Here is a 24,103-nt window from a genome sequence, read left to right as displayed (position 1 = left end):
TTGAAAAATTTCAACGGACTGGGAACGTGACGGATGAACGTACTGGAAAGGTAGGGCGACCGCGTACGGCAACCACAGAGGGCAATGCGCAGCTAGTGCAGCAGGTGATCCAACAGCGGCCTCGGGTTTCCGTTCGCCATGTTGCAGTTGCGGTCCAAATGACGCCAACGTCCACGTATCGTCTCATGCCCCAGAGTTTACACTTCTATCCATACAAAATTCAAACGCGGCAACCCCTAAGCGCCGCTACCATTGCTGCACGAGAGACATTCGCTAACGATATAATGATTGATGACGGCGATATGCATGTGGGTAGCATTTGGTTTACTGACAAAGCTTATTTTTACCTGGACGGCTTCGTCAATAAACAGAACTAGCGCATATGGGGAACCGAAAAGCCCCATGCTGCAGTCCCATCGTCCCTGCATCCTCAAAAAGTACTGGTCTGGGCCGCCATTTCTTCCAAAGGAATCATTGGCCCATTTTTCAGATCCGAAACGATTACTGCATCACGCTATCTGGACAATCTTCGTGAATTTGTGGCGGTACAAACTGCCTTAGACGACACTGCGAACACCTCGTGGTTTATGCGAGATGGTGCCCGGCCACATCGCACGGCCGACGTCTTTAATTTCCTGAATGAATATTTCGATGATCGTGTGATAGCTTTGGGCTATCCGAAACATACAGGAGGCGGCGTGGATTGACCTCCCTATTCGCCAGACATGAACCCCTGTGACTTCTTTCTGTGGGGACACTTGAAAGACCAGGTGTACCGCCAGAATCCAGAAACAATTGAACAGCTGAAGCAGTATATCTCATCTGCATGTGAAGCCATTCCGTCAGACACGTTGTCAAAGGTTTCGGGTAATTTCATTCAGAGACTACGCCATATTATTGCTACGCATGGTGGATATGTGGAAAATATCGTACTATAGAGTTTCCCAGACCGCAGCGCCATCTGTTGTTGACAATTGTAACTACTGTAATTTCGAAAGTTTGTCTGCCTGAAAATGTACTGTTATCCCAAGCATATTGCAACAAACGGTGTATTTCTATCGCTGCTCGTTTAGTTTGTATTACCGTTTCAAATAGAAACACCCTGTAAGATATTTCATAAGATTAATATTACCTCCCGAGTTCGTAAATTTTTCTGGAACCCAAACTGACCGTTTCCATGGTCAGCTTCTACCAGCCTTTCCTTTATTCTGTAAATAATTCGTCCAATATTTTGCAACGATGTCGTAGTAAACTGATGATCGGGTAATATTCGCTCCTGTCAGTACCTGCCTCCTTTGGAATTAGGATTTATAACAGTATATTGCATACCAAGTGGAATAGATCTGTCAAATAATTACGAGGGTTGCACAGAAAGTAATGCACCGCTCTTTTCTCAGTCGAAAACAATGCTGCGAATGCGAAACATTATGTATGTATTATCTGAAGTTTTCTGAGTGAGCGCGCTAAGTTTCCGCCATTTCCGACAGATAGCGTAGCTGCAGGACAGTTTCAAAGTGGTGTCTGTAGGTGATGAACGTTACAAGTAACGTGCCGTCATTGAATTTCTCACCGCAGAGAAAGAAACGGTTGGGGGAATATTCACAAACGCTTGTGCAGAGTCTATGAAGGATTTGCTGTCGACAGAAGTACAGTTAGTCGCAGAGCACGAAGGGTGAGGTCATCAGAAGGCGGTTCATCGGAGCTCCACGATTTGCAGCGGTCGGGGAGACCATGCACGGCTGTCACACCTGCCACACCTGGCCTAGCCCCCTCGGACTTCCAGTTGTCTGAGCCATAAAGGATGCCATTCGTGGGAGACATTTTGAGGACGACGGGTGATTCACACAGTGAAGCACTGGCTCCGCCTTCAGGACGAGGACCGGTACCGACAGGGCACACACGCCCTTGTTTCGCGCTGGAGGAAGGGCCATAGAACGGCTTGAGATTGCTTAGAAAAATAGAGTGTGCAGATAAAGCATCATTCTTTCGTGTGATTCTCATTATGTTCAATAAAGAATTGTTGAAGAAAAAAGTGGAGTGCATTGCTTTCTGGGTAACCCCTGTATGGCTGAATGTTTTCTGCTCCAGGTTCCTATGTCTTTCAGTGCTTCGCTGATGCTCTTCCCCATGCATCACATCTCCCATACATACACATGCGAACGGAGAGATTCGCAAAGGGTAGATTAGAGTCAAGAGCTGCAACAAACCATTCTTCGGACCATATATATATTTTTCAGTCTGAAGATTAGTTTGTTGCAGTTCTCCACTAAGGTCTACCCTATTCATTTCTTTGGTATGCGCATAACTAATACGACCTACATCCACTCGAACCTGTTGACTGTTGTCAATACCTGTTCTACATCTACTATTTTCACATGTCACACTTTCCTCCACTACCATATTAATTATCCCTTAATCTCTTCGGACGTGTCCTCTCAACATACCCCTTCTGTTAGTAAAATTGGTAGATAAATTTCTATTCTCCCCGTTTCGGCTTAATTACTCTTCACTAGTTATCCAGTCTACTGAAAAAAATCTTCAGCATTTCTCTGTACACCTCACCTCGAAAACATCAGTTTTGTTCATATTAATTCTAGTTATTGTCCACGTTTCACTCTGACAAAAGTATGTAGATGTAAATACATTCCTGACGACGCTTTCAGGAAGACTTCACAAATGTTAAACATATTCGAATGCGTTTATATAACTAATATTAACTCTATAACGAAACCATTTCGCTTCGACACTTGCCGTCACTTTGTTGTCAATCCAAATGCTCCAGCCTAAAGCTCTTTGTGTGAGCCGTACGTTGGCCCGTGCCGGATTTCAAGCTCTACCGTCTACAGATATGTTCGGAGTCTCGGTGTTTACTGGGTTCTTTGCGCCAGACCGAAACTGTGTTATCTGGCCGTGTTATCGGCTAAATGTTCTTGCTCCCGGCGTGTATTCTGCTACCGCACCAGTGTGCTGTCTCCGTCCATTATTTCCTCGTGTACAAAGATACCTAAATGCAGAGCAGTTCGTTGTGATAAAGTAGCTAGGCCAGTTAGTGCTATGTACGCCAGAGATACAACGCTTGCTGTATTCACGACCTAAATGCTGCTCTAGATCTCGACAAGGGAGATGCAGTATTTCCTAGTTACGAAAAAATGAAGCCACGCTTCTGTATAGTGATAATTGGTAATAACCTTCACCTTACTCCTTCTTTTACACAAGACAAAATTAGATTAACGTAAAATAGATGCATTGCTTAAATGAGAATCTTTTGAACAAAGGCGACATTGATTTCGGCAAACTCTGATAAATTTAGAGGAAAGTTATTCGCAGTTGCCTTTGTAATACATCCGCCGCCTCCAGAGTATTTTTCGGACAGGGACGATGAGAACAGGATAAGGCAGATTAGGTTGCGTACTGTAGCGTGACAGAAAATAGTCTCCGCCGTGCATTGCACAGTGGGCTTGCGGATTATATATATTACCTGAACAGAAAAGTATTCGGACACATGTTAGTGGAGAGTAATATTGAGTGTGTCCACCTGTCCCCTTTTCGACAGCTGAGCTTTACATAAGATATCTGGATGCCTAACGAACGATGACAGCCCATTCTTCCTCGTGATCCGAAACCGGAGAAGGTAGCGGTGTTGAACACAGGGGTCTGGAGCAAAGCCGACGTTCTAACTCATTGCAAAGGTCTTCCACTGGGTTCAGGTCGGGACTCTACGCAGCCCAGTCCATTCCACGTATGTTACTGTCCACAAACAATTACCCCACAGATGATGCTTTATGACATGGTAGACGGTCATTCTGATATAAAAAGCCATCGTCTCCGAAATGTTCTTCTACTCTACGCTGTACACAATTATCTAAAATGTGTTCACATCGTTCTGAATTGAGCGTTTCTCAAGAGCACTAAGGAGATAGCCCCCTAACCACGAAAAACACCCCCATACCGTAACACCAACTTACCGTACTTTACTGTTTTCGCTACACACTACACTCTCCACGCATTCGTCAATCCCAAATCTTCCCTTTATTGTATATAGACTGAAGCGGAGAGTGAAAATTTGTACCAAGGCCGGGAATCGAATTCAGGTCTCCCGCTTACTACGCAGGTGCGTTAGCTGCAAAGCCACCTTGTCACAGCGGTTCACACAACTGCACGAACTACCCTGGCATGCCTCACTCCTCGATCCAAAACCTCACTGCTGCCCCAGCCTAAAGTCTCCCTTACACCCGAACAGATTTGCGAGGCTCTCCATGTTCTGGAAGAGCACCTCAGCATCGAAAGTAAATGGGGGATCCAGCATAAAACACAGGTGCAGGTACTGATGCAAACGAAGTGACACAATTTCAGAGACTTTACTGGCCTCATATAGATACCATTTTTATGTATGTAGACAGAAGCGGAGAGTGAAAATTTGTAAGAAGTTATGCGGACCCCTGTACCAAAGTGGCTTAGTAGCTAGCGCACCTGACTAGTAAGAAGGAAACCTTCGATTCCTGGCCTTTCTGAAATTGTCATTCCATTTGTGTAAGTACCTGCACCTGGGTTTCAGGTTAGATGCCTCATTTATGTTCGATATTGAGGAGCTGCTCGAGAACATGGAAAGCCTTTGCAATTCTGTTCGTATGTAAGGAAGTATTTAAAGTAGACTGGGGTGGCAGTGAGAATTTCGGTCGACAACAACCATCTGCACGAACAGTTCGATGACGTTTGCAGCAGCATGGACTATCAGCTCGGAGACCAGGGCTGCGGTTACCCTTTACGCTGCATCACAGACTTGAGCGCATGTGATGGTGTACTCAGCGACGAACCTGGGTGCACGAATGGCAAAACATTTTTTCGGATGAATCCAGGTTCTGTTTACAGCATCATGATTGTCGAATCCGTGTTTGGCGACATCGCGATGAACGCACATTGAAAGCGTGTATTCATCATCGCCATACTGGCGTATCACCCGGCGTGATGGTATGGGGTGCCATTGGTTACACGTCTCAATCACCTCTTGTTATCACTGACGGCACTTTGAACAGTGGACGTTACATTTTAGATGTGTTACGACCCGTGGCTCTATCCTTCATTCGATCTCTGCGAAACCCTACATTTCAGCAGGATCATGCACGACCGCATGTTGCAGGTCCTGTACGGGCCTTTGTGGATACAGAAAATGTTCGACTGCTGCCTTGGCCAGCATATTCTCGAGATCTCTCACCAATTGAAACCGTCTGATCAATGTTGGCCGAGCAACTGGCTCGTCACAATACGCCAGTCACTACTCTTGATGAACTGTAGTATCGTGTTAAAGGTGCATGGGGAGCTGCACCTGTTCACGCCGTCCAAGCTCTGTTTGACTCAATGTCCAGGCGTATCAAGGCCGCTATTATGGCCAGAGGTGGTTGTTTTGGGTATTGATTTCTCAGTTTCTATGCACTCAAATTGCGTGAAAATGTAATAACATGTCAGTTCTAGTATAATATATCTGTCCAATGAATACCCGTATATCATCTGCATTTCTTCTTGGTGCAGCAATTTTAATGGCATGTGGTGTATGCTGACATCATCAGCAACTTGTCCGATGGTGATCCGGTGATTTTCCAGAACCTTTTCTTTACATCTTCCACATTATCGTCAGTAATTGATGTTTTATGGCGTCCAGGCCGGTCTTCGTCAGCTCGGTCCTTTCTCGCAAATTCTCTTCTCACTCATAGCCGTAGTCATCATTTAAATTGCGGTGCTGCACTTAATTCCATTTTCAAGCGAAATTTTATGTAAATTCAGAACTCCATCTTTTTTCGAAAGTAAAATTCGCCGAACATTCGAAAACACGTATAGCATTTTCGACTGTCTACAACGAGCTAAATATTCAAAACGTGTGTAAATGCAAACATGCATCAGGAACATGGTACCAACAAGATTAAAAAAAACTGAAAAGTCGGATCTATAACGCCCGCGAAATTAAAAAATTGCCGTTGCTTTTTATGTCACCTCTTATTCCGTCTCCTTTCTGTAGCGAGTAACGTCACACTGTCTGCAAAAAGGAGGCAACCGAGTTGCGCCTGAGGCGGAGGGTCCCAAAGCGGTAACCCTCGAGACACGTGTAAGGGAGCACCGCCGTCGGGTGGCCAGTGTAAAGTGGCCGAAGCCCTCGTGTGGAGTGGTAGTGCACACTAGGAGACTGGGGGCGGCGGCGGCAGCTGCGGGGGCGGCGAGATGGGCGGTGGCGGCGGCGGTGGAGGCCGAGGGCAAATCAATATGACGCCGGGTCAGCCGCAGCCTCGGCCCGGCACAGCAGCTGCCGGCAGTGGGCGCTCAGGACCCGTCCCGGAGGCCGCCGTCCGCCGTGAGCCGAGCTACGGTAAGTACTGTGCTCAGCACGGCCTCCTCTCACCAAGCCACATCGCACACGGGCGCTCCTCCGGCCGCTCCTTGGGGGAAGGGGGTGTCTTAACTGTCCTCTCCTAAACTGTGCACATCTTCCCCTACTCCTACCCCTTCCCCTGCTTCCCCTCTGAGGAGATGCGCGTCTGCATGTGTGTGTGCTTTTATGTTTGTGTGGGTGGAGGTATGTGTGGTGCTGGGGACTTGTGTAGGCCTAGACATGTATTATGCGTATGCATGTGTGTGTGTGTGTGTGTGTGTGTGTGTGTGTGTATGTGTATGTGTATGTGTGTGTGTTTGTGTTAATGTTTGCTTTCGTGTGGTTCATAGATACATTTGCATACTTTGACTCTTGTACTATCTCTGCTGTAAAACGAACGATTGACGTCCACGGAAAAAAAAAAAAACCGTACGACAGTGCCACCGAACTGGCTTCTGCCATCTGTTTTTATACTGGCATGTAGCTATGTACCATTGAAACTGAGTCAACAGTTTTACTATTTGCATCTGTCTTATACATATTTATCATTCAAATTATTGTTGCATCTACTTGTGTGTGTTACACCCGTCACACACGAATGCATACGACCTTTTCTATCAGTGTTTTCTGGGGCTTTTGAGGAACTATACAGTAAGCGCACATTCAGAATCCATACATAATTTGCAAAAACGGTTCAAATGGCTTTGAGCACTATGTGACTTAACAGCTGAGTTCATCAGTCCGCTAGAACTTAGAACTACTTAAACCTAACTAACCTAAGGACATCACACACATCCATACCCGATGCAGGATTCGAACCTGCGACTGTAGCAAAATTTGCATCTTCCACTTAAGTTCCTTCCAGTTGTTGAGTTGCAGATTTATAAACTAACGTCTTTTCATGTCACTGTGTAAATGATACTGAGTGACTGAATTTATAAATTAACATCTCTTCGTATCACTGTTTAAATGATACTGATTGACCCATTTAACGTGTTTACCGCATAAATTCTGGGTACTTACTACACTGCTAAGCAGATGAATAATCGCAAAGATGTTGTTTTTTTTCGTATTCGTATTAACGGCTGAGATAAAGAGATAAACTTAATATTATCAAATGCTCCTCTAATGGCTCTAATGGCCACTTCATAACGAGACAAATTCAGTTATACAACTGGAAAACAGTACAAAATAAAATCGCATCATAAATTCGATTTTTATGTCTTTATTGAGACGGATTCAGTGGGGCGTCACGCGAACGTTCATGTCATTGACGGAGACACAAATGCGTCGCTAAGATAATTCCTGGTTTATTGGAGTCTTGTCCTTCGATGTAACTAAATGTAGCGCCGTTCGACGCAGTTCAAATTCGCAAAAAAATACGTCGAAATTTATTTACGTTATATTGCTAGTACAACATTATCAGTGTCCCATCTTTATTAACTAGTAAATCACTATAACTCTACAATAATATTTGCTAATGACTAATTGCTTGATACCGATACTGAAAATGGAAATGGAAAATGGTGCTGACGTGTATCAAGAGAGGACGTGCTTACATAATACGAATAGAGTTTGTCCACTTCGTGCCATCATCATCATTAATGCGCGAAACGGTAGTTATTGCACAAAGAAAACTGAAGTAAGGAAGTTTCCCAACAAAGCAACAAATTTCCTAATCTCACAACTGGTACAATAAGTTCGCTAGCTAAGCTTCGTCAAATTCCAATGGATATGTCTTACTAACAAATTGGTGTAAGTGAATTTCAGTATGTCACCGAACGACGTCGATGAAGTCAGACGTTGATTTAATGGTACTTCCATTGAATTCTCCGAAGCGCGATACGTAACATAAAATATCTCTTATCTCAATCGATTCTCATAATTCTGTGTGAAGTTCTTCCCACCATATGACCAACAAAAATAATGTCAATGCTCAGCTATGTCGCTGAATTCGTGTCATCGATAGTTATTCTTGGGAAAAATGGTGTGTTCATCTAGATAGTTTATAAGAAAATTGTTTTATTGCATTATCCAGCATAGAGTGCGGGTCACTATGTAACGTATTCAGATCATCCGATGTGTGACTAGGGCGTCCCGTCAGGTAGGCCGTTCACCGGGTGCAAGTGTTTCGATTTGACGCCACTTCGGCGACTGGCGCGTCGATGAGGAGGAAATGATGATTAGGACAACACAACACACAGTCCCTGAGCGGAGAAAATCTCCAACCCAGCCGGGAATCGAACCCGGGCCCTTAGGATTGACATTCTGTTGCGCTGACCACTCAGCCACCGGGGGCAGCATTTATTGGTCATGGCTGGCGATTCGAATTTTATTAAGTGTTCGAAAGCACCCAGTTTAATCCTCACATCGTATATAAGAAGCAGCATTTTTTAACGCTCTCGGTTGAAGTTATTGCTCGAATGTTCCAGGCAGAAATTCATTACAAAGATCTGCTGTAAAAATTTTTTAAAGTGTGTATTAAAACATTTCTCAAATGAGTGGAATGGCCTGTGTGGAACCCTGAACTCACAGAAATAAGGGCAACGCCAGTAACCACAGACGTATTTGAAGGGAGGAGAGATTATAACAGAAACTCTGCTACGTGTGAGCCATCAGTAATTTGAAGAAAGAAACTTAACATCTCACGAAAACCAACCTATAAAATTCCAAGAGCAACTAAAAATCGCTCCTGTAGTGATAATTAAGGTGTAACGATGATAACGTAGATGCGGAGAACTGCAGTGGGAAAGGAAGTATTCATTGACCCATGACTTGCTAATTAATTTTCATTTGTGTTTCATTTATGTCAAAATTGCCGTAAATCGTTTAACGGTAAGTAAGAATGCGAACATGAAATAACAATAAAGAAAAATTTATACAAAACGCAAAAAATAATAATCAACAATTGAGTCCAAAAAAATATCCTTATCAGGCTTTCCGTAAATTCTAATTTTACGCAAGGAGGCCCTTGGCTCCTATCACGGCCTATAGACTTCAAGAACTATTTCACCCACACTCAGTAATGAAATTCGATGAAGTGATTGACTTCAGTGAAGAATACGGCAGTGGAAATCTAATGGTACTAAAGAACATTAGTAAAAGCAGTTAAGAAATGCTGAGACTTCAATAACAGATATTAACAAATTAAAATCTGTACCAGACCGAAATTCGAACGTGGCCTTCGTAAGTTACCTAGGAACGGCTCCAAACCTGACTCAGACTTTACTGTCACTGATTTTTTCCTCATATCCCTCTACTACAACTCATGTACCTTCGCAGGGTATGTGGGAATAGCAGTACAGTGGGCGTGCTCAGCCTGCCTTATGCTTAAGGTGACTGCTACCCATGCCCCTTCAGTCCAGTTTCGAGACCAAATTAATAAAAAACAGAGAAAAGTTAAGATGACGATTTTAAGGCTTCAGGTGTTCTAGATAGCCTCACCCACTTGAACACGACGCACAGAACGTTTGTACAATCATGCAAAACTGGCAAACAAGTCCTTCTTCAGAACATTTGTTCAACTCGCGCGTCACATTCACACCTTCCTCCACCAGAGACCCATTCCGAAGTTTGTCATTTTGTGGTAGGTTCGCACTGATAACACAAAGTCTTTTTCACTCGTGACGATTTTTTTTTTTTTTTTTTTTTTTTGCAGGAAAAAATGGTTTGCGTTATGGTAATTTAATCTGCCGCGGCAGACTTCCACACGTATTTGCTTTTGTTCTGGATTCAGGGTGTGCGGGACAAACTTTGCAAACAATTTTCTGTTCATCAAAACATTCTGGAGAATACCTTGAACACTCGATGTACAGATGTTGAGTTGGTTACTCCACAGCGATTTGTGACACAACATCGCTGACACGCCGCGGCCGGACGTCCTCTACTTAACACCGCCTGCTCACAACTTATTCATCGTACGCTCACCTGTTGTCTACAATTGTTGTTAGTTCACACTGTCGTCGTAGCTACTGCGCTGACGTCGCTTATGCGCCAGGAATAAAATCAGTATCAGAACTATTTGGACGCACGGTATAAACAAGATATCCAGGTTGGGGTCGTAGTCTGGCTCAAATTTTCATTTGTACGATTTAGTCATCGTTGTCAAATGCCTAATTGACTCATTACATAATGATCTCTTCCGTTTCCTAATTTGATTCTCCAATATCGGTGCCGTAGCTTCTACTGGGTGTATGTTCGGTGACTGAGGGGCAACCCGTAATTGATGAGCTATTGCAAGCAACCAGCCATGGGTCTTAAGTGTTAATGTTTGGAGTCGTTATCTTGATGGAATAAAATCCATCTCTCGATTCCAAGCGCCTGTACATTTGTTACTAAACTGTTTCACAAAGTGTTTATATAAACGACTGCGTTAAAATATAACAGCTAGTTCTGCAACGCATGCGTGATTCAAGTAACCAAAAATGATGACACTCTCTCCACCTAGCTTCACTGTGGATGCAATATTTCTGGCGTCCAGCACTTCATGTGCCTTTCTCTACACCAACTGTAGCAGCGTGTCAATAGCGCTGCATGTTTAACGGTAGCGGTCAATGCGGGCCAGAGCAGTGCTTCACTAATGGGGTACTGGTTATTTTTCAGGTTTCACTGTCCCTGTTAATGCATATAGACTTTGGGAGGGCTCTATCGAATGGGCATACAAAATTCTCTTTTAAAAATCATATTGTTTCTAAAGGGACACAAATCGACGCTTTTCGACGACACTGCTCGTCGCATGAAACATTTGACGAGCAGTGTTTGGAGTGACTCCAGCAACACAATGTAAAATTAAATCCCAAGTATCTGATGAAACACTAGAGAAACTTCACCTGACAACTCTATAAATATACGAGTGCAAAATGGTACACATTCTCTACTTGTTAATGGAATGGAAGGAATATTTACTATATGGCCTACTAAAAATTACCTTCTGCTATGTACTTTATACAAATTAGAAAGTATAGTACTGGTATCGGAGGCAACTCAGTTTGCATTTTCATGCAACTGTCCGTCACTAGCCTAACTAACTACTTCTGACTGCTCACACGACTTAAGCAATTATTGTTCAGTATTGTCCTTATGTTCTGGCACCGTATTTCACCCTCTCCCTTCTCTCATCATCATCTTTTAATGGAAAAAATAACACTAAACTACACACGCATTCGTTACACTCCATAAATACACATACGACACTACTCTCTCATATTCGCTAGGATAGGGAGCAATATGCGTGGAGGAAGAAAACTGTTTCCAAAAGGTGACTGACCCCCCCCCCCCCCTTCCTACCCCCGTGGGATATCCCAGCTGGCAGTCAAGATTAAAAAATTACCTGCGAACAGTAAAAGCTCAAGCAATTCTGTGTATTCAGCTACAAACACATGTAACAATTTACATGATTTCCTCGAAGTAAACATGACATTTTCATTTGTATTGCCGATATGATAATATTCTGATGTCTTCCTATTAAAACAAATCAGTGGAGTGATGTAGCAATGCAGCTTTTTGTCCAAAGAAATACATTATTTTAAAAAGAGAGGATGGTTAAATAAATAATTGCTGTGCGACTTCAAGCCTGGTGCAAACCTCAACAGTTTGCATGTCAGTTTCGCTTCATATTTCATTACGCATCTTATTTGACCTCATCTGGAAATTTTAGATGTGTGATTAAGTTTCAGAAATCGGTAGCAATTAATAAGTTTGTGAAATGTTCAGAGACTTTCTTTCAGTTATATCTAAAATACTCTTTTCGAATCAGAGTTATGTCACAAATATTCTGCACATTTAAAGGGAGCGATTTGATGTGCTATTTCTGATATTCGACAGTTGTTCGGTACAATCGATCTTGATACAATTCAGAACAGAAATCATCTCACTGTCTCTTTTCTGAATGCATTTGTGTATGCGAGAGGACAATGGTTTCTCATGAAAAGTAAGAAAGGAACGAAGACTAGGTTTAATATTCCGTCGACGACAAGATTATTGGAGACGTAACACACGCTCTGGCAGAACAAGATTGGGGTACCCAATGTGTAAGTGTCCTTCTAAAAGAAAACACGCCGGTCGTTATGGCCGAGCGGTTCTAGGTGCTTCAGTCTAGAACCGCGCGACCGCTGCCGTCGCAGGTTCGAATCTTGCCTCGGGCATGGATGTGTGTGATGTCCTTAGGCTAGTTAGGTTTAAGTAGTTTTATGTTCTAGGAGACTGATGACCTCAGATGTTAAGTTCCATAGAGCTCAGAGCCATTTGAACCATTTGAACAGAAAGCACCCCGGCATTGCCTTTACCGATTTAAGGAAATCAAGGAAAACGTAAGATTGGATGTTGGTGCAGTGTTTGAACACCGTGCCTCTCGATTGTTAGTCCAGTATCAAAAGCACCGAAAATATGCCGCTATCGGAGCAAAAACAGGCGAATATTGCTTCTGTTTAAAAGATTCTGCCGCGTGGGGTAGCCTCGCGGTCTATGGCTTCTTACACGGTTCACCCGACTGCCCCCGCCGGAGGTTCGAGTCCTCCCTCGGGCATGGGTGTGTGTTGCACTTAGCGTAAGTTATTTTAAGTTAGATTAAATGGTGTGTAAGACTATGGACCAATGACCTCAGCAGTTTGGTCCCACAGAACCTTACCACAATTTTTTTAAAAATATTCTGACTGGAAAGTGGGGTACCTGATATATCAGTCTACCTTCCTCTGCACCTTTAAAAATTTTCTCATAAATTTTGGCAGGTGAATATATTCGCGCTCTTTTTGACAAGCATGTCCCCTCTCAGTCCCACAAGCTCCCTTAACTGTAACTCGTTCGCACCACTAGTCCGTCGCTCTCAGTAGCTCATGACCATCCACTTCTACTCGCCCATTCTCACTCAGTCGCTCAGTCCAACTCACTGTCATCGTCTCTTCGTGCTTCTCTAACTGTCATCGTCTCCATTCCCACAGCCACAGTCTCCTTCGTCCAGTCCTACTACTACTGTCTCCACTCACTGTCATTATCTCTCTCTCGCTCTCTCTTACTGCTAATATCGATTTCAGTCCTCCTCAGTGATGCTGTTTTTCTCACTGCCATTATCTCCTCTTACAAGTTGCCATTGTCATAGATTCTGTCCCTCATTATCACTTCTCTTTATTCTTGTCCCACTATCAATCTTTCCTGCACTCTTTTCCTAGCATCGTTCTGTCACTGTCAACTAAGTTCCACTGCCACTGTGTCTATCTCTTTCTGTCACTCTGCCAGTGTCTCTACCGCTCTGTCTATGCTACAATCACTGAACAGCTGCCAATATGAGTAGCATAGAAGCAGATATCCTCGGAGTAGTGAAGCAGCTTAAATCACTTAATAAAAGCAAGTCTTCCGATCCAGAATGTGTAGCAATTACGTTCCTTTCATAATATGCTCATGAAATAGCTCCATACTTAACAATCATGCACAACCGCCCGCTCGACGAAAGATTCGTATCCAAAGACTGAAAAGTTGAACAAGTCACACAAATACTCAAGAAAGGCTGTAGGAGTAATCTGCTAAATTACAGACCCATATCATTGACGTCAATATGCAGCATGATTTTTGGAACACATATTGTTTCCGAACATCACGAATTACCTCGAAGATGGTTCAAATGGCTCTGAGCACTATGGGACATAACATTTGAGGTCATCAGTCCCTAGAACTTAGAACTACTTAAACCTAACTAATCTAAGGACATCACACACATCCATGCCCGAGGAAGGATTCGAACCTGCGACCGTAGCAGTAGCGCGGTTCCGGACTGAAGCGCCTAGAAACGCTCGGCCACCGCGGCCGGCTACCTCGAAGAGAACGGTCTACTGACACACAGTGAACAAGAATATAGATAACATAATAAGTGCGAAACACAACTAGCTCTTTATACACATGTAGTGTTGAGTGCTATTGACAAGGGATTTCAAATTGATTCCGTAATTTCAGATTTTCAGAAAGCTTTCGACACTGCATCACATAAGCGGCTTGTAGTGAAATTGCGTCGTTATAGAATATCATCTCAGTTACGTGACTGGATTCGTGATTTCCTGCCGGAGAGGTTACAGTTCGTGATAACTGACGGAAAGTCCTCGAGTAAAATAGAAGGTAGTGCTACCGATTCTCAGCAGTTCCTTACCCATTTAAATAATTTAGGAGACAATCTGAGCAGCCGTTTTAGGGTGTTTCCAGATCATGCTGTCGTTTATCGTCTAGTAAAGTCATCAGACGATCAGAACAAATTACAAAACGATTTAGAAATATATCTGTATGGTACTAAAATTTGCAGTTGAGCCTAAATAATGAAAAGTGTGAGGTCATCCACATGAGTACTAAAACAAAATCGTTAAACTTGATTACACGATAAATTAATCGAATCTAAATCCCATAAATTCAACTAAATACCTAGGAATTACAAGTACGAACAACTTAAATTGGAAAGAACACATAGAAAATGTTGTGGAGAAGGCAAATTACGTTTTAAGGGCAGGACACTTAGAAAAAGTAACAGATGCACTAAGAGACTGCCTACACTACGCTTGTCCGTCCTCTTTTGGAGCACTGCTGCGCTGTGTGGGATCCTTACCACTTAAATGTGATTTGCGGAGTATCCATTTGGGAGTAGTAGTAGGTGTCCCATCTTGTAGCTTTATTATTTTCCATCTCTTTCGAACTGCCACTACATCATTCTCTCTCAGAACTGCGAATATGTTCGCATTCCAAAATTTTTAGGAAAATTTTTAAAGATGCTCAGGAAGGTAAAATGAGGCAGCTAGTACCCCACTTTCCAGTCAGAGTCTTTTAAACAGGAGCATATACGCCTTTTTGTGCTTCTATGGAAGTATTTTTCAACTGGTTCCCTTCTTTTCCCTGCTACAGCAGGGCATTTCACTGATGTGAAAATGACCACATGGATCAGTAAAATTTTGGGAGTTTACATATGTGAAATTGGAATAACGCAAAACCATCTGACTTTACACCTCAGACCCGGCTTCATGAGCACAAATATTTTGCATGTGTTTCAGTACAACAACAGCATAAAGTTCCCAGAGCCCTTCTGATGATAACAGACACTTTATCGCTTATTTCTCCACGCTAACGCACTTTATAAACTACGTTTTCGCCGCACACAGGATTTTACGACCGTATTACACGTGTGCAACTATGGTAACTTTGAACTTTTTATCTCAGGAACAGATAAAGATAGGAATAAAATTTTCTAGGGTTTTCGAAATAGAGATCTTATAAATATATCGTAACAACTCAGCCGTTTGTTGCGGTAGTCGCCTTGGAAACCGAGGCTTTGTTTTGGTTCCCAGAAACCATAGTTTTCGGGTGTTTCTTGATAATTGAAACTGTCGCTTCTAGATAAGTACTTAGACAATACACCCTTAAAATTTGAGCAATTTGCTGCTGTTAGTTGTTTACATATCCGTCGCTGACGCCTAAAAATGATGAAAAACGCTTTTTTCGTGCTTTCTCAGGAAACGCCCAACAACCAAATTGTGGCTCCGTAAGACCCTTAACTCCATTTGGCAAAGCTTGAGGACGTATATAATATTCTAAATTTGACCCCGTAGTCTAGAATAGGTACAGTAAGACAATCCTGTTTGGTGCACAAATGGTCCCTATCCCAAGCGCTACCCAAAGCACTTGACCATACCTTTCTATCGCCAATGTAAGCCGAGGTACGAGCCCCGAAAGACTCTCGTTCTTATGCGTGGCGTTTTGCAACATATTAGTAGCGCATGATGTCGCTTGCGTACCGATTCTAAAGGACTAATCCCGTTGATTGTGCACGGTTCTATCTGTAGGCTGTCTAACTAACGGTTTTCAGAAGCAACAAAAGTTTGAGTTTTGAATACTTCATCTAGTTATTGACCGAATATAAATATTTAAAATGTTGTCATAATCCGTCCATTAAGGGGCATAATGGTATGTTAAAAGTTTAACACAGTTAATACAAGTATTACCAGTTTCGAACTATGTATACGTCATCAGTCATTGTAACTCATGGCACGCAAATTACCCATACTATACTCATCCAGTGTTTGAGAATTAGTGAATGCAGCGCTTTCCTACAAACTTTGCACATAATTTCAAACTTTATGAAACTTTTTCTCGCTGACGCTTTCCCCCCCTCCCCCCCCCCCCTCCCCAAAATGATGAACAAAAGTTTACTATATTTTCGCCATTCATGCGGTTAAACTTCAGCATCAAGCATTTATTAATTCTTTACTATTAACTCTCTCCGTAACACATTTAGCAGACAGTGTTCACATATACCACTGAACGTAACTGCAAAATTATATCATTGTATTACACATAGTTCAGGAGATGACGTAATAAACGTTGAGATGCGTGAAAAACTAGCTTTTGCATACAACGGAGCACAATTTACTCAGAGTACACTCATCAAGTCATTGTTAATGAGAGCACTTAGCGACTTGCAACAGACTTTAAATAAAATTTCAAATCTTTTCTACATTTTTCTCGCTTATATGCTGAACATCAGGTATTTAACACAAGAACCCATTTTTAGAGTATTAAGACGTTTGAAGTTGTTACAAAAATTGAATTTCGATTCTGTAAAGGATCTGGGCTGGAAGTTTTCTGGTGCCCATCGTGACGCATGGCTCGGTGAAATATTCACAGAAACATCGCGATAATAAACGGAATATTTGACACTGGTTGCGTCCCACAATTTTTATGTACTTCAGAAGCGGAATCTGATTTGGCACTAGGCTGCTTTTAAAATATAGTTATTTATTACGCGATCTGTTTCGTCAGAGTCCATGAGCTGGATCACATTTTATCTGAAAGCGTACACATACATTAGGACGACAGTGGCGACATTCATGTCAGTATAACTGAGATACATCCAGTGTTGATGAAAACAGAAATCGTTTCTGGGACTGAATGATCTTCCACGATTGCTTGTTACAGAACCATCAGCTGAAGTAGTATTACTGCTGAAATGTTGCAAATAGAATTTGTTATAATGACGATAATTTGAACAGAATTTGTATGTAGCAGAACGAACAGCTTAATAGTTTCAGACACGATGCTGTGAATATAGAGCGATATTACTTATGTAAGCTTGTCCACCTATGTAGGAAAACTGCAGTGGATTCCAGCGTATTATTTGTTCGCGGGCGGAAACTGTACAAATGCCGTAATCCTCCAAGGGGTTATTATTTTGATATAGTGTTCGTGGATAATCCCTCGGTGATGATCCATTATTTATGCGAAAATGTACAAAGGGGTAATGTTTTTACGACGACAGAAGAATATTAATGTTCAAGCAGCGAGTAGTTGATTGTGCTATTCGGTCAGTTATTTTGAATCGTTTCGCGGTGACCGCTTAAATCCGCTTTAGCAGTGCTACAGTTAGCTTTTGCCTCAAAGTATGTCCATCCGCTTAGCTACATGACGAAATTAAGCTGTTTTTTATTCTTAAAATTAATTTACTGCATGTCTCTGACAGCTTATTTGCTTGAATGCATGTGTTGGATTAATGCTAATATATTAAGGTTAAGCTTGTTGACGGTGTGCCTCTCTCGACAGAAATGTAAGGGTGACTAGTCGAACATCAGAAACGTCGATATGTAGCACGATTTTGGAACATATATTGTGTTTGAACATTATGAATTACCTCGAAGAAAACTGTCTATAGACACACAGTCAAAACGGATGTAGAAAACATCGTTCTTGTGAAACACAACTAGATCTTTACTCGCATGAAGTCTTGATTGCTATTGGGTGGGATTTCAAATTGATTCCCTGTTTCTAGATTTCTGAAAGGCTAGTGACACTGTGCCACACAAGCGGCTTGAAATGAAATTTCGTGGTTATGATATATCGTCTCAGGTATGAGACTGGATTCGTGATTTCCTGTCAGAGAGGTCACACTTCGTAGTAACTGACGGAACGTGATCGAGTAAAAAAAAAAAGTCATTTCTGGCCGTCCCTCAGGTAGTGTTATAGGCCCTTTTCTGTTCCTTATCTATATAAACAATTTTGGAGACAATCTGAGCAGCCGTCTTAGGTTGCTTGCATATAACACTGTCGTTTATCGATCAGTAAATTCGTCATAATATCAAAACAAAGTTATATGTATGGTACGGAAATTGGCAATAGATCCTAAATAACGAAAAGTGTAAGGACATCCCCATGACTGCTAAAACGAATCCCTTAAACTTTGGTTACACAGTAAGTCAGTCAAATCTAAAGGCCGTATTCAATTACAATTACGAACAACTTAAATTCGAAAGAACACATAGAAAATGTTAACCAAAGACTGCGTTTTATTGGCAGGACACTTAGAAAATGTAACAGGCCTACTAAGAAGACTGCCTACACTACGCCTGTCTGTACTCTTTTAGAATACTGCTGCGCGGCATGGGATCCTTACCAGATAGGATTGACGGAGTGCAAGGAAGAGCAGCACGTTTTATATTATCGCGAAATAGGTGAGAGAGTATCACTGAAATGGTACAGGGTTTGGAATGAAAACCATTAAAACGAAGGCGCTTTTTGCTGTGGAGGAATCTTCTCACGAAATTCTCCTCCGAATGCGAAAGTATTTTGTTGACAGCGACCTACATAGGGAGGAACGATCACCATGATGAAATAAGGGAAATCAGCGCTCGTACGGAAAGATATAGGTGTTTGATCTTTCCGCGCGCTATACGAGATTGGAAAAATATAGAACGGCGAAGGTGGTTTGATGAATCCTCTGCCAAGGACTTAAATGTGATTTGCAGAGTATTAGTGTAGATATAGAAGTAGAATTCACACAGTATGGACTTTTCACAACAATTCCATCCGCAGTAATGGGAGCAAGGAGAAAATCCTTTAAACTTGAAGTTGAAAAATTGCCTTTTGTTAAGTAAAAAATGCACTTTCTTTCGGCGTCGCCACGTTTTCAGTCAGTATACTCTCGGCCCAAAAGCGTCCGCATACGGATTAGTGGAGATTATTACGGGGTGTGTCTTCCCTTTCTATTCACAACGGCACTTGAATTCTGCAAGGGACACTTTCAATGAGGTATCCGAATGTGTGTGGTGGAATGGCAGCCCATTCTTCCTCAAAAGCCGAAACCAGAGCAGGTAATGATGTTGGACGGTGGGTTCTGGGGGGTAGTCGACGCTCTAACTCATTCCAAATGTGTTACATTGAGTTCAGGGCGAGGTTTTGGGCGGGCCATAAATATTATTGCTAATAAGCCATTGCCTCACAGATACTGTTTTACAGCCTACTATGCCTATCTGACACAAAAAAATAATCCTCTCCGAACCGTTCCTCTGCTGCTCACAGTACACGGTGCTTTAAAATGTGTTCATATTTTTCCCCATTTACTGTTTTCTTAAGCACGCTAGGGAGCCCACATCCTAGCAGCGAAAAACACCCTCATAGTACCTTTTCTGAACTGCGAAAAAAGAAGCAAAATAGAAATAGTGAAATGTCCCAGAACAAGAAGGGCCATATAAAGAATCCGAGAAGAAAGAGCTAACGCCGGCACGGTAACCCAGCGTGTACGGTCAGAGGTTTAGCTGACCTCTGTAATAAAAAAAAACTGAGTGAACGGATCAACGATGAACTTGAACAAGTGTCATGGGATGTGGGCCCTAAAACAAGCGCAATGAACAATAACGAAAAATACGAGATCAACAAAAAAAAGTGGTTACGGTGTTGGACTGCTAGGTGGGAGAGCCGTGTTCAGATCTCGCTCGTCACAGTTTTTTTTTCTTAACCACTGTTCGCTTCATTCAAATTTGTGTCTGTGTCTTGTTGTAACGCCCGTTTGCAACAGCGAGGTGTAAGGTAGGGATTTATATGGCATTAGTAACAGTACGTGTATCATCAGATAGGATTCTCTTGTCGATGCACCTGATTTGTACGACTGGGGAGTGAGTGAGATATGCCTCTTTGTCCGATATGAATGTGGTCACTCCCAATGAAATGATGAAAACATAATAGTTTGTCACATAAGCTGCAACAAATGAACGCAACAGTTTCACAATCGCACAGTTTCCAAGATCCGACTCCAGGCGGGTGTAAAATGGATGTGTGCAACGGAAATACTGAACGCGAAAATGAAGATTTGGCCTTGTTTTCCTATCTCCTGAAGCAAGATCTCTTAATGGTGAGTATCTCCTCCTTCTTTCACTTTAACATATACATTACAATATAAACATAAATGAATGATTAAGGGCACTACTGATGACCAAAAATAAATGCTGTTTCCGCTTATACATTTACTGTAGATTAAAGCCCCTTTATATTACAAATGTTTGTATATCGATATCCAATGGACATACAGCGATACAAATGAATTTCATAACTAATACGATTGATCATTTGCTCAAATCTGCCCATTTTATGGCCACGCGATCTAATATGAATAAGGCGAGACCACTGACACCATCTACCTACCAAACACTAGAAGACACTACTTTCAAAGATGATATACAGTGATGTGCAACCTCAGAGGAAATAAAATTTACGTGCTCACAGCTGTTTAGCTTCATAGGCCTAATAAGCAGAAGCAATCAGCAATATCACCAAATGTACCGCGTCTGGTGCGTCGGAGTGATGGTTCTCGAACACGTCTTCGACGACAGAAGAACACCAGCCACAACACAAGTAAAAAAAAAAATCTCCCTGATTCAAACACTAGGACTGCACAAGACGGTTCTCTGACTTGTATAATCTAATACTGTCTTCTCCTCTCTGTGTTCTACAGACGAGAAACGCGAACTCACAGCCACAAGGATGGAGATCAGATAACGTCTCAACATGCATGAGTATAGGCAGAAGAAGTGCTCTCAATCACTGAACGCTTCGTACTCAACGATGACTCGCAAACCGGAGGCAAAGTCCAGAATCGTGTAAGTTGGCAACAGTACAGTTCCTAACCGTTCTAACTATAAAATCTTCTAAGAGTAAAGACAGCAAGTCCGTCTGTACCAACAAAAGCTGACACTGAGCGACCATCAAACTCGGGCGCTCAAAACAGAAGACTCTTCTCTCCACCGCTGGTTTCCCAACAAAGCTCGGGTCCCGTCCCTCGTAACTCAGAAGGCGAATCATATTCTCGAAACCATGGAACATCCTCCCTCTCTACAGATTCTTACGAACGCTGACCAACCATATTTTAGTCTTTTGTCGCCCAGCGCGGAAAGTTTACGAGGGAATACCTATACTTATACAATGGTACACTTATCAGAGTAAAAATCCTCGGAAATAACCCAGCCTGCGATTTCCGAGGTAACGACTCCTCGTTCCTCTCTGCGGCGTCCAAGATTTTCAGAGTTTCCAAAGTATTATACGGTTGTCCATCCGGCCCTACTACCCAACCGGCCGGCCGCCGTTGTATTGTGCTTCCGCGCTCCGGTGCCCAGACCGTCCGTCTTGGCACTTCCTGTGTGAAGCAGGACCAACACACCTGTGCATGACAATGTCAGTCTTCACTAAATATTCATATATATTCTATATACAACCTATCAAATGATACCTAATTCCGGTTGTAAATCACGCCAAAGTATGTAGATGAGTGCCTGCAAGGTGCGAAATTATAGCCACCTTACAAATTTCTCTGTTCTCTGTGAAAATACACGTTTTTGACGGTTTAAGTTGCGTTCCGTAATGGAAGACTTGATTCCTGAATTCCTTTATTCTAACATAGTTCACAGCCGTTTTATTTGTTGTTTTCATTTGCGATGGTAACGTTTTCTTACCACATGACTCATATTTTATAACCAATGTATAGTATGCACCTGCCGAGACTACAGAAAGAGAACAAACGTTTCAGTGACCGGACAGAGAGTTCATAAGGTTGTGAATATATATACATATAAGACTTGAACACAACTCACCCACATGACAGTCCAACACCGTAACTACTTAACTACGACGCCGTTCCTCTTCTCCACTGTTCTGTTTTTATTTTTTTTCACAGTTCAGTACACTTTCTTCCTACTTTCATGCTTGATCTGTGTTCAGTTTTTGACAGGCTATCCACTGATCCACCTTACCGTTAAATCTGAGGGGTTTACGATGGCGAGTGTCCCTTGTAAGGGCGTACTGCATCCGAAGATTTGCAGGGAAATACACCTATGCAACTTTATGCCTCCTATACCATAACACCTGGACCACCGAAACAATCGTGTTCGACTATGTTCCAGGGTGCGTTACGTGTTCTCACTTCTCGCCATTGGAGTTAGATACAGCAGCGTCGACATGAAAGTTCTGGGGCTCCAGGCGTAATGGTACAGGGAGGTAAAATGTTGTACGGGTGTACTGACATATCTTCGAACGCGGTATACTCATCGCTCAACCTTTCTGTGACAATGTCTTGATTCCCCATGTGCATCTCTTCAGGAGTGCATACTGTCCTGACCTCATTTCTATGGGTGCCAATGCGCGACCGCACGGAAAAGCCCCGGTGGAGAAACTCTTGGAACGAGAGGATATTAGGCGAATGGACTGGCTCACCTTTCCCCCTGCTTAAATCCCATCGGGAACTCGTGGTATGCACTGGAGAGACATATTGCAGCACCTCCACATGCACCAAAGACCATTTAGCAGATGTCGACCACCTGGTGGGGGAATAAAACGCCCTACCACAGGAATGCCTTAAAAACGGCTTGGAAGCGCGTTGCAGAACATCCGTTGCCGTCTGTTGAGATCACACGCCCTATTAAGAACCGTGACACGTCTTTCGTAATGTACAGGAGACCATTATGAATCTCGGTGGATTCAGTGTAGTTATTTTCTGTGAATAAAATTGTCATTTCTGTTCGTTTTACAGGGGCGCCGAGCTAACGAACACATTTCTGTCCCCCTCTCATAGTGGACGTTTCGCTGAATGTGTAACTTGTGCCTGTAGGATGGTGTCGACGTAGCAACCTGTGCTCATTTACGCGACCGACTTCAGTGTTTCTTTCTGCTGTATAGCTATGTCACCACCTCTGCCTGGTGTTGCCTGTGGCTGTGCTAGCGTTAACTTAAGAAAACTTTTGATTTCTTCCCTTTTCCTATTCCATGGCGGAACGATATCATTGCGTATTTATTTCAGTTACCTTCTATACTATACTTAAGCAATCCTTTGTAGGTATAGACCGACGGTCCGCAGCTCGTGGTCGTGCGGCAGCGTTCTCGCTTCCCGCGCCCGGGTTCCCAGGTTCAATTCCCGGCGGGCTCAGGGATTTTCTCTGCCTCCTGATGTCTGTGTGATGTCCTTAGGTTAGTTAGGTTTAAGTAGTTCTAGGGGGCCTGATGACCTTAGATGTTAAGTCCCATAGTGCTCCGATCCATTTGAACCACTTTTTATAGACCGAACTTCATCATGTTACTTGGCAATGACACATAATGGCGGAAGCTACATTCTTCCTTATATTTGGCATTTACTTTTTTTTTAGTTTCTTACTTTCCGTTTGAATTTTAGCCCACAAACGTGTTCCATTATCTTAAAGTGGTGCCCATCAATATTCGAGCAGATTGTTGGGCTTATGTGTGCGTACTCTGTTGGCTGTCCTCCACTGGGTTTCCGGTGCTGATTTGGACGCTGATTGGCAGCCTTCTTGCTATAGTTATTACGCCGCGATATCTGTATACTTGTGCATTTCTGTATTATTTGTGCTCTGTGTAATTAACGATCTATCAAGCAAATACGGGACAAGTCATCTGACACATTCTTATTCTTTATATCGTGAAGAAGGTTCGTCTCCATAATTTTCAATATTTGAA

At 42.6% G+C, this 24,103-nt stretch overlaps 1 protein-coding gene across 1 annotated transcript in view; it reads left to right on the top strand.

Annotated features, from left to right (window-relative positions):
• Nucleotides 1–6,280: 6,280 nt before the first annotated feature.
• LOC126353876 (agrin-like) overlaps nucleotides 6,281–24,103 on the top strand; it is a 342,153-nt gene continuing 324,330 nt past the window's right edge. The window contains exon 1 of the mRNA XM_050003066.1: nucleotides 6,281–6,355. The gene's annotated coding sequence lies outside the window, so the exon portion shown is untranslated. The remainder of the gene's footprint in view (nucleotides 6,356–24,103) is intronic.

This window comes from Schistocerca gregaria, chromosome 3, assembly GCF_023897955.1.
Source record: "Schistocerca gregaria isolate iqSchGreg1 chromosome 3, iqSchGreg1.2, whole genome shotgun sequence".
Lineage (NCBI taxonomy): Eukaryota > Metazoa > Arthropoda > Insecta > Orthoptera > Acrididae > Schistocerca > Schistocerca gregaria.
The sequence above is the reverse complement of the archived record's forward strand: the minus strand, read 5'-3'. Positions and strand labels throughout refer to the sequence as shown.